This window comes from Bos indicus x Bos taurus, chromosome 23 (genome assembly GCF_003369695.1).
Source record: "Bos indicus x Bos taurus breed Angus x Brahman F1 hybrid chromosome 23, Bos_hybrid_MaternalHap_v2.0, whole genome shotgun sequence".
Lineage (NCBI taxonomy): Eukaryota > Metazoa > Chordata > Mammalia > Artiodactyla > Bovidae > Bos > Bos indicus x Bos taurus.
The window spans coordinates 32,020-41,970 of record NC_040098.1 but is presented as its reverse complement, the minus strand read 5'-3'; positions in this window follow the sequence as shown (position 1 = coordinate 41,970).

Here is a 9,951-nt window from a genome sequence, read left to right as displayed (position 1 = left end):
CAAGCCTGATCTCGAGTGGATGGGGAAATACGTGGCTTTTGAATTGTGACAACACCCCCAGGTTCCACTCCAGTGTCAAGTAGATACCAGCCTCCTCTCGAGTAGCGATGGGGAAATAGGATTTCCTTTCCAGGCGAAGCAGGGAAATCGACCCTCATCTCAACATGATGCGAGGAAAATGCGGCTCTTCTTGACTTGTGGCAGGAACTCAGCGTTCCTCTCGAGTGTGGACGGGTATCTTGGCAAACTTCTGGAGTTTTGTAAAGCGAGTCAAGGACCCTTTTGAGTTCCAAGGGAAATGTGGGCTTTCTTTGGAGACACAGCAGTGTAAAAGGGCCTCCTCAAGCATGCATGGGAGAATTTTGTAGTTTGTGTGGAGTTGTGGTGGGAAACTTAGTGTTCCTCTCGAGTTGCAAGTCTACCTGGGGGACTGCTATTGTCTCCTCAGGGAGTCAGATCTCCTTTGGCGTTGTGAAGGGCACCTCGGGACTCCTTGTGCATCACAGCAGGGATGAATAGGGCTTCATCTATTGAGGCAGGAATCTCAGGGTTCCTATCCATTTCTGACTTCGATCACTAGGGTCTCTGCAGAGTTAGAACAGGAGAGTCAGGCCTCGTCTTGTGTTGAGGAATGGAACTCCACTTCCCTCTCGAGTCGTTCACCGGGTGACAGGCCACTTGTCGAATTGTATTTGGAACCTGCAGCTTTTTCCATACTATGCAACTGGGGTGTTAGAGCCCCTTCGTGTTGTGACTTCATCCTCAGGGTTACATTCAAAGAGGTGCCTGGGCATTGGGACTTATCTTGAGTGCACGGGCAAATCTGTGTCTTTCAGAATGTGGCACAACCCATGAGGCTTACTCTCGAGTTTCAGCGTGTGACCGGCCTCTTCCTGAGGTGCGACAGGATGGTCGGGATCCCTTTCCAGACAAAGCAGGAGAATCAACCCTCATGTCAAGATCAGGAGGGGTGAAGGGGCTGAGATTAAGTTGTGCCAAAAAACTCGGTGTTCCTCTCGAGGGAGAACGGTTTGTCAGGGAACATTTTGAGTTTCATCAAGGGTGACAAGTACCGTTTCGAATTTCAAGTGGGAACGTGGGATTTCTCTTGAGACGCTGCACCGGGAAAGGGCCTCATCTCGCGGTGACGGGGAAACCTCGTGGTATGTCTTGAGTTGCGGCTGGATTGTGGAGTTATGACGGGGAACCCAGGGAGCCTCTCCTTTTGCCCCAGGGAAGTCCAAACTCCATTCGAGTTGCTAGAGGAAGATGGGGATTGCTCTCGAGTCACTGCATGGCAAATAGACCTCATCTAGTGTTGTGTCCAGAAACTCTGTGTTCCTCTTCAGTGGCGACAGGGATCTCAGGGTTGCATTCAAGGTTCACCCGGGGAATCAGGCCTCATCTCGAGTGGAAGCAAAGAACTCCGCTCTCCTCTGGAGTTGCGACGGGTATGTCTTGGAGCCCATTGAGTGGCCAAAAGGGAGTCAAGCCTCCTGTGGAGTTTTGAGAGAGGACTCGATTTCCTCTCTAGGCCCTGCAAGAAAAGAAGGGCCTCATCTTGCGACGACAGGGGAATCTCGTAGTTTATTGCTAGCTGTGGCACGGCATGTGGGGTTTCTCTCGAGTTATGACAGGGAACTCAGGGAGCCTCTCGTCTTGCCCCAGGGACGTCCAGTCTCCATTCGAGTTGCTAGGGGGAGCGCGACATTGCTCTCGAGTCACGGTAGGGGAATCGTGCCTCAAAACGCATTGAAGGGGGACTCTCGAGGTCTTTCTCAAATTGCGGCAGGCAACCCAGGGTTCCCTGACTTGTGACGGTGACCTCAGTGAGCTTCTCAGGGTTCCTATGGGAAGTCAGTAATACTGAGAGTTGGGAGCAGCCTCTCTGGACTGCACTGGCTTTGATGCAATGGGAGAGGGCCTCATCTCGAGTTGTTGGGAACCTCAGGGTTACTTTCCTGTTCTGACATGGGTCTCGGGCTGTGTATGCCGTTTCAAACAGGGAGTCAGGTCTCGACGTGTGTGGAGGCATGGAACTCTGCTTTCCTCTTGAATTGTCAAAGGGTTTTCAGGCCCCCAGCTGAGTTGAATTTGGAACCTGGGGCTTTTTTAGGATTAGCAACCGGTGCATCAGAACTCCATTCATGTTGTGAGTTTATTCTCAGCTGACATTGGAATCGCTGCAAGGAAATAAGTCCTGATCTCAAGTGGATGGAGAAACACGTGGCTTTCGAATTCTGACAAGGCCCACGGGTTCCCCTCCAGTTACAAGTAGATAACAGCCTCCTCTCGAGGGTGAGGGCGATGTCGGCATTCCTTTCCACATGAAGCAGGGCAATCAACCCTCATCTCGAGCTGAGGCGGGGAAAACGGGTCTCTTCTTGACTTGTGGCAGGAAACTCAGTGTTCCTCCCGAGTTGGGAAAGGTATCTCTTGAAACTTCTGGAGTTTCATAAAGCATGTCAAGGACCCTTTCGAGTTCCAAAGGAAACGTTGTCTTTCTTTGGAAATGCTGCAGCGTAAAGGGGCCTCCTCAAGCGTGCAGGGGAGAAATTCTTAGTTTGCCTTGAGTTGTGGCGTGAAGTGTAGGGTTCCTCTCAAGTTGCGCGTCGACCAGGGGGACCGCTCGTGTCTCTTCAGGGAAGTCAGATCTCCTTTGTCATTGCGAGGGGCACCACGGGATTCCTCGAGCATCGCTGCAGGGATGAATAGGGCCTCATCTTGAGTTGAGGCGGGAACCTCAGGGTTATTCTCCATTTCTGACTTCAATCACAGGGTCTCTGCAGAGTTGGAACAAGAGATTCAGGCCTCGTCCTGTGTTGAGCAATGGGACTCTGCTTGCCTCTGGAGTTCTTCACCGGGTGACAGGCCACTTGTCGAGTTGTACTTGGAACCTGCAGCTTTTTCCGGACAATGCAACGGGGGTGTCATTCCCCTTGGTGTTGTGACTTCATCCTCAGGGTTACATTCGAAGAGGTGCCCGGGCATCGGGACTTATCTTGAGCGGACAGGGAAATCTTTGTCTTTCTTAAAGTGGCACGACCCAGGAGGCTTCCTCTCGAATTTCAATATGAGACGTGCCTCTTCCTGAGGTGCGACTGTAAGGTGTGGATCCCTTTGCAGACATAGCAGGCGAGTCGACTCTCGTATCAAGATCAGAAGGGGAGAAGGGGCTCAGAAGAAGTGGTGCCGGGAAACTTGGTGTTCCTCTCAAATGAGAACGGTATGTTGGGGAACTTTTTGAGTTGCATCGAGGGTTTCAAGTACCGTTTCTAATTTACGAGGGAACGTGGGATTTCTCTTGAGATGCTGCAGCGGGAAAGGGCCTCATCTTGTGATGACGGGGGAACCTCGTGGATTTTCTCGAGTTACAGCGGGATTCTCGAGTTACGACGGGGAACTCAGGGAGCCTCTCAATTTGGTGCAGGGAAGTATAATCTCCATTCGAGTTACGAGTGGGAGCCAGGGATTTCTCTCGAGTCACTGCAGGGCAAATAGACCTCATCTAAGAATGTGTCCACAAATTCCATGTTCCTTTCCAGTGGTGACAGGGATTTCCGGGTTTCATTCAAGGTTCACCTGTGTAGTCAGGCCTCACTCGAGTGGAAGCAAAGAACTCCGCTCTCCTCTCAAGTTGCAACTGGTATCTCTTGGAGGCAATTTAGTGGCCTAAAGGGAGTCAAGCCTCCTGTGGAGTTTTGAGAGAGGACTAGGCATTGCTGTCTAGGCCCTGCAGGAAAAGAAGGGTCTCATCTCGCGATGAGGGGGGAATCTCGTGGGGTTTGTTTTGAGCTGCAGCGGGACGTGTGGGGTTTCTCTCGAGTAATGACAGGGAACTCAGGGAGCCTCGCATGTGGCCCCAGGGAAGTTCAGTCTCCATTCAAGTTGCAAGGGGTAGCACGGCATTGCTCTCAAGTCATGGCAGGGGAATCGGGCCTCAAGATGTGTTGAAGGGGGAATACCGAGGTCTTTCTGGCATTGCAGCAGGAAACCCTGGCTTCCCTGGACATGTGACAGTGACCTCAGGGAGCTTCTCAGGCTGTTTATGGGAAATCAGGAATTTTGTGGAATTGGAGGGGCCTCTAGGGACTCCTCTGGGGTCAGTGCAAAGGAAGAGGGCCTCATCTCGAATTGAGGTGGGGAAAACGGGGCTCTTCTTGACTCGAGGCAGTAAACTCAGCATTGCTCTCGAGTTGGGATGTGTATCTCTTGAAACTTCTGGAGTTTTGTAAAGCATGTTGAGGACCCTTTCGAGTTCCAAGGGAAACGTGGGCTTTCTTTGGAAACACTTCAGCATAAAAGGACCTCTTCAAGCGTGCAGGGGAGAATTTTTTAGTTTGCCTTGAGTTGTGGCAGGAAGCATAGGGTTCCTCTCAAGTTGCGTGTCGACCTAGAGGACCTCTCATGTCTCCTCAGGGAAGACAGAGCTCCTTTGCCGTTGGGAGGGGCACCTCGGGTTCCTCATGCATTGCTGCAGGGTTGAATAGGGCCTCATCTCGTGTTGAGGAGGAAACCTCTGGGTTCCTCTGCATTTCTGACTTCAATTGCAGGGTCTCTGCAGGGTTGGAACAGGAGAGTCAGGCCTCGTCTTGTGTTGAGGAATGGAACGCCGTTTGCCTCATGAGTTGATTACAGGGTGACAGGCCACTTGTCGAGTTGTATGTGGAACCTGCGGGGTTTTTCTGACGATGCAACTGGGGTGTCAGTGCCCCTTCGTATTTTATCTCCGTCCACAGGATTACATTCGAAGAGGTGTCCGGACATTGGGTTCTTATCAAGAGTGGACCGAGAAATTGGTGTCTTTCAGAATGTGGCACGACCCAGGAGGCTACCTCTCGATTTTTTGTGTGTGACACCGGCCTCCTCCTGAGGTGCGATGGTAAGGTCGGGATCCCTTTCAAGCCAAAGCAGGGGAATGGCCCCGCATGTCGAAATCAGGAGAGAAAGGACTCATATTAAGTGCTGCCGGGAAACTCAGCGTTCCTTCCAAGTGAGTGGGTATGTCAGGGAACTTTTTGGGTTGCATCAAGAGTGGCAAGTACCGTTTCGAATTTCAAGAGAGAACATGGGATTTCTCTTGAGATGCTGCAGCGAGAAGGGGCCTCATCTCACGATGACGGGGGAACCTCGTGGTTTTTCTTGAGTTGCGGTGGGATTCCTGAGTTACGACAGGGAACTCAGGGAGCCTCTCGTGTGGCTCCAGGGAAGTCCAATCTCCATTCGATTAGCGAGGGGGAGCTGGGGATTGCTCTCACATCACTGCAGGGCAAATAGACCTCATCTAGGCTCGTGTCCAGAAAATCTGCGCTCCTCTCCAATGGCAACAGGGATCTCGGTGTTCCATTCAAGGTTCACCTGGGGACTCAGGCCTGGTCTCGAGTGGAAGCAAAGAATTCCACTCTCCTCTCCAGATGCAACGGGTATCTCTTGGATCCCATAGAGTGGCCTAAAGGGAGTCAATCCTCCTGTGGAGTTTTGAGAGAAGACTCGGGATTGCTCTCTATGCCCTGCAGGAAAAGAAAGGCCTCATCTCGTGATGACGGCAGAATCTTGTGGGTTTTTTTCGAGCTGCGGTGAAACGTGTGATGTTTTCCTCGAGTTACGACTGGGAACTCAGGGAGCCTCTCGTGTGGCCCCAGGGAAGTCCAGTCTCCATTCGAGTTGCGAGGGGGAGCGTGGCATTGCTCTGGATTCACTGCAGGGGAATCCAGCCTCAAGATGCGTTGAAGGGTGAATTTCGAGGTCTTTCTCGACATTCGGCAGGAAACCCTGGGTTTCCTCAACTTGTGAGGGTGACCTCAGGAAGTTCTCATTGTGCCTATTGGAAGTCAGGAATACTGTGGACTTGGGAGGGGCCTCTTGGACTCCACTGTGTTTGGTGCAATGAAAGAGCGCCTCTTCTCAAGTTGAGGTGGGAACCTCAGGTTTCCTCTCCTGTTTTGACGTGGGGCTCGGGCTGTGTATGCCGTTTCAAAGAGGGAGGTAGGTCTCGATGTGTGTGATTGAATGGAACTCTGCTTTCCTCTCGAGTTGTGAAAGGGGTTTCAGGTCTCCAGCCGAGTTGAATTTGGGACTTGGGGCTCTTTTCGGATGAACAACCATGGCAACAGAACTCCTTCGTGTTGTGAGTTGATTCTCAGTTGACATTCGAATCGGTGCAAGGAAATCAGGCCTGATCTTGAGTGGATGGGGAAATCAGTGCCTTTCAAATTGTGACAAGGACCACGTGTTCCCCCCCAGTGTCAAGTAGATAGCAGTCTCCTGTCGAGTTGCGTCGGTGATGTCGGAATTCCTTTCCAGGCGAAGCAGGGCAATCGACACGCATCTCGACTTGAGGCGGGGAAAACGGGGCTCGTCTTAACTTGTGCCGAAAATTTTAACATTCCTCTCCAGTGGGGATGGGTATCTCGGGAAAGTTCTGGAGTTTTGTAAAGTGTGTGGAGGACCCTTTCAAGTTCCAAGGGAAACGTGGGCTTTCTTTGAAAATGTTCCAATATAAAAGGGCCTCCTCAAGCGTGCAGGCGAGAATTTCGTCATTTATTGCAGGGATGAAGAGTGCCTCATCTCGAGATGAGGCTGGAACCTCAGTGTTCCTCTGCATTTCTGACTTCGATCCCCTGGTCTCTGCAGAGCTGGAACAGGAGAGTCAGGCCTCGTCTTGTGATGAGGTTGGAACTCCGCTGGCCTCTCGAGTTTTTCACGGGGTGACAGGCCACTTGTCGAGTTGAATTTGGAACCTGCGGCTGTTTCCGGACGATGCAGCTGGGGTGTCAGTGCCTATTCGTGTTGTGACTTCATCCTCAGGGTTACATTCGAAGAGGTGCCCAGGCATCTGGACCTTTCTTGAGTGGACTGAGAATTCGGTGTCTTTCGGAATGTGGCACGACCCACGAGGCTACCTCTCGAATTTCTTTGTGAGACCAGCCTCCTCCTGAGGGGCGACGGGAATGTTGGGATCCCTTTCCAGACAAAGCAGGGGAATCGACCCTCATGTCGAGATCAGGAGGGGAGAAGGGGCTCAGATTAAGTGGTGCTGGGAAACTTGGTGTTCCTCTCGAGTGAGATCAGTATGTCATGGGACTTTTTGGGTTGCATCAAGGGTATGAAGTACTGTTTCAAATTTCAAGATGGAACGTGGGATTTCTCGAGACACTGCAGCGGGTAGGGGCCTCATCTCACGATGACAGGGAAACCTCGTGGATTTTCTTGAGTTGTGGCAGGATTCTCGAATTACAACGGAGAACTCAGGGGGCCTCTCGTGTTGCCCCAGGGAAGTCCAAACTCCATTCGAGTTGGGAGGTGGAGCTGGGGATTGCTCTCGAGTCACTTCAGGGCCAATAGTCAACATCTAGGCTTTTGTCCAGAAAATCCGTGTTCCTCTCCAATGGCAACAGGGATCTCGGTGTTACATTCAAGGTTTACTTGGGGAGTCAGGCCTTGTCTCGAGTGGAAGCAAACAATTTCACTCTCCTCTTCAGTTGTGGTGGGTATCTCTTGGAGCCCATAGAGTTGCCTAAATGGAGTCAATCCTCCTGTGGAGTTTTGAGAGAGGACTCGGGATTGCTCTCTAGGCCCTGCAGGAAAAGAAGGGCCTCATCTTGGGAGATCAGGAGGGGAGAAGGGGCTCAGATGAAGTGGTGCTGGGAACCTCGGTGTTCCTCTCGAGTGAGACCGGTATGTCGGGGAACTCAAGTTTCCTCTCCTGTTTTTATGTGGGTCTCGGGCTGTGTATACCGTTTCAAACAGGGAGGTATATCTTGACATGTGAGAAGGCATGGAACTCTGCTTTCCTCTCGAGTTGTCAAAGGGATTTCAGGCCTCCAGCCAAGTTGAATTAGGGACCTGGGGCTCTTTTCAGATTAAAAACCAGGGCATCAGAACTCCTTCGTGTTGTGAGTTGATTCTCGGCTGACATTCAAATCGGTTCAAGGAAATCAGTCCTGATCACAAGTGGATGGGGAAATAAGAAGCTTTTGACTTGTGACACGGCCCCAGTGTTCCCCTCCAGTTTCAAGTAGATACCATCCTCCTCTCGAGGTGTGACGGGGACGTCGGCATTCCTTTGCAGGCGAAGCAGAGCAATCGACCCTCATCTTGACTTGACGTGGGGAAAACGGGGCTCTTCTTGACTTGTGGCGGGAATTTCAGTGTTCCTCTCGAGTGGGGACGGGTATCTCAGGAAACTTCTGGAGTTTTGTAAAGCGTGTTGAGGACCCTTTCGACTTCCAAGGGAAACGTGGGCTTTCTTTGGAAACACTGCAGGGTAAAAGGGCTTCATCAAGCTTGCAGGTGAGAATTTTGTCATTTGAGTGGAGTTGTGGCTGGAAGATTAGGGTTCCTCGCAAGTTGCCTGTCGACCTGGGGGACCACTCGTGTTTCCTCAGGGAAGTCAGATCTCCTTTGGCATTGCGAGGGCCACCTCAGGATTCCTCGCACATCGCTAGAAGGATGAATAGAGATTCATCCTTCTCGAGATGAGGCAGGAACCTCAGTGTTCCTCTGCATTTCTGACTTGGATCGCAGGGTCTCTGCAGAGTTGGAACAGGAGAGTCAGTCCTTGTCTTGTTATGAGGTTGGAACTCTGCTGGCCTCTTTAGTTGTTCACAGGGTGACAGGCCAATTGTCGAGTTGTATTTGGAACCTGCGGCTGTTTCTGGACGATGCAACTGGGGTGTCAGTGCCTATTCGTGTTGTGACTTCATCCTCAGGGTTACATTCGAAGATGTGCCCGGGCATCGGTACCTTTCTTGAGTGGACTGGGAAATTGGTGTCTTTTGGAATGTGGCACGACACACGAGGCCTCCTTTCAAGTTTCCGAGTGAGACTGGCCTCCTCATGAAGTGGCACGTGAAGGTCGATATCCCCTCGAGACAAAGCAGGGGAATCGACCCTCATGTCGAGATCAGCACGGGAGAAGGGGTTCAGATTAAGTGGTGCCAGGAAACTTGGTGTTCCTCTCAAGTGAGACTGGTATGTCTGGGAACTTTTTGAGTTGCATCAAGGATGTCAAGTACCTTTTCGAATTTCAAGATGGAACGTGGGATTTCTCTTGAGATGCTGCAGCGGGAAAGGGCTTCATCTCGTGATGATGGGGGAACCTCGTGGTTTTTCTCGAGTTGGGCGGGATTCTCGAGTTGCAACGGAGAACTCAGGGAGTCTCTCGTGTTGCCACGGAAGTCCAATCTCCATTCGATTTGTGAGGGAGAGCTGGGGATTGCTCTCGAGTCACTGCAGGGCAAATAGACCTCATCTAGGCTTTTGCCCAGAAACTACATGTTCCTCTCCAGTGGCGACAGGGATCTCGGGGTTGCATTCAAGATTCACCCGGGGAGTCAGGCCTCGTCTCCAGTGGAAGCAAAGAACTCTGCTCTCCTCTCGTATTATGACGGGTATCTCTTGGAGCCCATAGAGTGGCCTAAAGTGAGTCAAGCCTCTTGTGGAGATTTGAGAGAGGACTCGCGATTGCTCTCTAGGCCCTGCAGGAAAAGAAGGGCCTCATTTCGCGATGATGGGCAAATCACCTGGTTTTTTCCGAGCTGCAGCACGAGTGTGGGGTTTCTCACGAGATAAGACGGGGAACTCGAGGAGCCTCTCGTGTGGTGCAAGGGAAGTCCAGTCTCCATTCGAGTTGTGAGGGGGAGCACGGCATTGCTCTCGAATCACGGTAGGGAAATCGGGTCTCAAGACGCATTGAAGAAGGAATCTCGAGGTCTTTTCTAGTTGCAGCAGGTAACCCTGGGTTCCCTCGACTTATGCCGGAGACCTCAGGGAGCTTCTCAGGGTGCCTATGAGTGGTCTGGGATACTGTGGACTTGGGAGGGGCCTCTCGGGACTCCATTGGGTTTGGTTCAATGGAAGAGGGCCTCATCTTGAGTTGAGGCGGGAAACTCAGTGTTCCTCTCTATTTCTGACTTCAATCGCAGTGTCTCTGCAGAGTTGGAACAAGAG